Consider the following 4,146-nt stretch of genomic DNA (forward strand, 5'->3'; position numbering starts at 1 on the left):
AAGTCAATGGTTAAAAAGGTTTTTTTTGCTGTGGTGAAATCATTTTAAATTTCGTTTCTCTAAGTTGCTTTTAGCTATAGAAGTTTATTTTATAATTCACGTTAAATAAAACTTGTATTTTCTAAACGTAGAGCATTATATGAACCTTCGAAATTATATTTTTTCCGGAAAAATGTCCACTATTTTTAAATTATCCGGAAAATTACCCAACATTAGGTATGACAAAAAGGGAAGAACGGTAGTGCATCGCAAAATTCTGTTGGTGAGAGGTAAAGGACCATATTTTGGAATTTAGATGTTTTTACAAATATGTATACGAGTAGAATGCTAAAAATCACGTCCTGGTAAAAGACATTAAGTCCAATCGTCGTACGTTTTTTATTTAACATATTTCGACCCCTCCTACGCAAAGTATTGTATGTCGAAATTTCCACGTTTACAGGGGAGCGTTTTAAAGTTCTGAATTCACTGAAATGAGTAGGTATAACATGTGACTTTAGCTTTTCTCAGTTTTATTCGACGCCTCAGTATTGGCCCCATTTAAATTTGAAGAAAATATTCCAGCTCTAAGGGTAGCAAACTAGGGGATGAATCCGGTTCGCGCTTTCCTTTAACTGATTCGAATAAAAATTGACAAATAGGTTTAATTCCAATAAAAAAGCCCATAAGCAAAATTTTGAGTTCTATTAAAAAAAAAAAGGTTAAAATTTTAATTTTAAATGCCTAATTAAGAGCCTCATTCTCTTTAAAACGCTGCCACTTAGTGTTCTTTACCTCTTACGTACAGAATTAGGAACACCTAATTAATATATTCTTTCTTTGTTTTGTTGGACAACGGCCTTCACTCTACTGCCCACTTCCTGTTGGCGGGAAGCCACCTGACAAATACAACACTAAGCAATTTATAATTAGTTACACTTCTATAAATAACTAACACTCATTAATAAAGCAAAAGCTACAAATTGGATTATCTAAAGATCCCTAATAAATGGAAAATGAAGATTAGTCGTGATGGAAATTCTATTACTAGTATTTGTACTATTATTACCTGTGTATAAGAAAATTATTCTTATATTTATTAATTATAAATGAAATATTTAATTATTTTAGTTATAGGAAATGAAACTATATTTTTTCGGATCTAAACCAACAGTTCGGGTTCTTTACAAGTCCCTTGGTCATGGTTGACTCAATCCAGAGAAAAATAGTTACATTTCCAATTTGTAACAATAGCGAAAACCTAAAGGTGGGTAAGTATCCATTAGGTATGCGTACCAACTCTGCTCCGCGCATCTGTAACCACTCAAATGGAGACATTACGTCACTACAAAAAACTAAGTGCCATCGATTCGTGCATCTACTCCGATTCGCGCAGCTGCAATTGCTCCACAGTTTTCATTTGAATGTTGTACGAACACGAATGTTGCTTTGCGCGTCCACGAACATACAGCGCTACGCTTTGTGTTCGCGTAAAAACCGTCAGCGCGCGGAGCGTACGACGTTGTAAGCAGCGTTGCCTGCGAACGTATCCACTAATGAAACAGTTGCAGATGCGCGGAGCACAGTTGGTGCGCGAAGTTAATGGACACTCATCTTAAGAAATTGATATTTTAATTATATTAAAATATTATTAAACTACAATAGTAATCTTGTTCTGTGAATTGTCATCTATAAAATTGTAATTTTATATATATTATATATAAATAGGAATTATTTAAATTAATTAGGAATATTTTAAATGGAGGAGTCATAATATTTAATAGTACAGCCTTGGCCAAAAGTATTAGGCACCCTAAAACTTACTTTAAAAAATGGAAAAAAACAACTTCCTGTTTCTTGATTTATTTATTATAATTAAAACACATAAAAACAAATACAAATAACTTAAAATCTAGTAGGTCCACCCTTAGATTTAATCACAGCGCTTATTCGGTCTGGCATGCTGCGCACAAGCTTAGAGCAATCCTCTCTCGTAATAGCTTGCCATTCATTTATCAAAGCATTTTTTAGGGCCGTTTTAGAAGTAATGCCAATATGCTCTTTAATCCTACGCTTTAAAATGCCCCAGAGATGCTCGATAGGATTCAGATCTGGGGACTGGGCCGGCCAATCCAACAACTCAATGTTGTTGTCCCTAAACCAACGCATCGTAGTCGCTGACTTATGACAAGGCGCATTGTCTTGTTGGAATATGACTCCATCTAAGTTAGTGCCGCCAAAAATGCTTGTTAGCGAAGGCATAAGCGCAGATTCAAGTACTTCTACGTACTTTTCGCTGTTCATACGGCCTTCGCAGACAAACATTTCGCCAACCCCATCGGCAGCCACACACTCCCAGATCATTATGCTGCCTCCTCCGTGCTTGACAGTTGGTACGACGCAATCTGGATGGTATTCTTCACCCACACGACGTCTGACGAATGTCACACCTGGTGTTCCAAACACCTAGAGAAGAAACGAAAAAGTTATTTTTTTTTGAAAGGCCATAACTTTTTCCATTTAAGTAAAATAAATAAGTGATCATACTTATTGGTAAAGAACCCAGTAAAATAAACTTACCTCAAAATTAGATTCGTCAGACCACACAACATTAGACCAATCTTCCTCCGTAAAATGTTGGTGCCGTAGAGCCCACTCTAAACGTTTCCTTTTGTTGGCTTCTGAGAGCCAAGGCTTCTTCCTGGCTTTGCATCCTTTTAGACCAGCTTCCCCAAGTCTTCTCCTTGCTATGCGAGCACTAATTGCTTTTCCAGTCTCTTCGGACAAGGCAGCAGCAAGCTCTGATGAAGTTTTCTTCCGATCTTTCATCGATTCGCGTATTAATTTTCTATCCTCGCGTTTTGTTGTTACCCTTTTTTCTGCCTGTTCTTTGTTTATTAGCGTGAGTGCCAGTCTGAGCAAACCGTTTAATAGCAGATTGCACGGCGCAACGTGAACATTTCACTAACTTGGCAATTTCTTTTTGCGACTTTCCTTGTTCATGTAAAATTTGTATTTTCACTCGATTTTCCAAACTAATTTCACTGTTCTTCGGCATTTAAAAACCAATCAGACCTCAATTTAATTTTTAAACCAATAATAAAAACTTGTTGACGCTTTAGAGTCCCGATCACAAGTGACAAAATATTTAGTGATAAGACCGCAAGAAGCACAAGTCCTTTGTTTTCGATCACCAGGTGTTTTATGACCTTAAAAATATGCCGCCTACTATGCCAGGTAAAGAAATACAACCCCAGCATACCATCTAAGATAAGCATTAATGAATGGTTAAATTAGTAAATTTGTATTTTGCAAATTTAAGGGGTGCCTAATACTTTTGGCCAAGGCTGTATGTACCGACTAACTTATCAATAGTTTCAAAAATTAAGCAATACTTATTTTAGCCAAAAGGTCAACAGGTTATTGTTTGAGTCTTTTGTAATAAATATCATTTGATGGCATGCAATAAGCTTTCTGATAGATAATTTTTCGATCATTGTGTTGGTGTACAAGAAGCTATTCCTTCAAAAATCTGTGGTAAAAATGAATTCAGCAAAAAATTTTAAATTATGTATTCTTTGCTACTTTTAATAGTTTCACTTCTTGTACATCACTGTAAGGTAGCATAGCAACTGAGGCGGTTCTCTTAAAACAATGAACAAAATCAAGAACGGCAATTTTCTTTGGCATACCAACTATTACGGTGTGACCATTCTCCGACTCCAACACATCCACCTTTATTATTGGACACATTGTCAACACTGGGCAGTCCGAACGCTCCATAAAATTATATTGCTTAACAGGTTCCGAATTGTAAAAGTCAAATTCTCCATCTACATATGGTTTATAATAAATACGGAGCACACCCCAGTTGCAACCAACAAATACGATATCACCGTAAGTTTTTACAGTTATTATCTCCTGTAACGGCCCACGTGGTACTCGTCTGCGAAGGATAAACATCCACTGGAACACAACACGCCAGTCAATTGTTTCCAGTAAGTTATAATTGTAAAATTGTTGCAACAAATCAGGACATTCTTCCAATTGGCAGGATAATACAAGATTATTATCTGTTATAGTATAAATATTGCGTTCAAATGTCAATATGTGTAAATTATTGGTGTATCCCAAACACATGACTGATTCTTCACAACGTTTGAGCAA

This window comes from Hyposmocoma kahamanoa, unplaced genomic scaffold (assembly GCF_003589595.1).
Source record: "Hyposmocoma kahamanoa isolate Upper Pololo Valley unplaced genomic scaffold, ASM358959v1 84, whole genome shotgun sequence".
NCBI lineage: Eukaryota > Metazoa > Arthropoda > Insecta > Lepidoptera > Cosmopterigidae > Hyposmocoma > Hyposmocoma kahamanoa.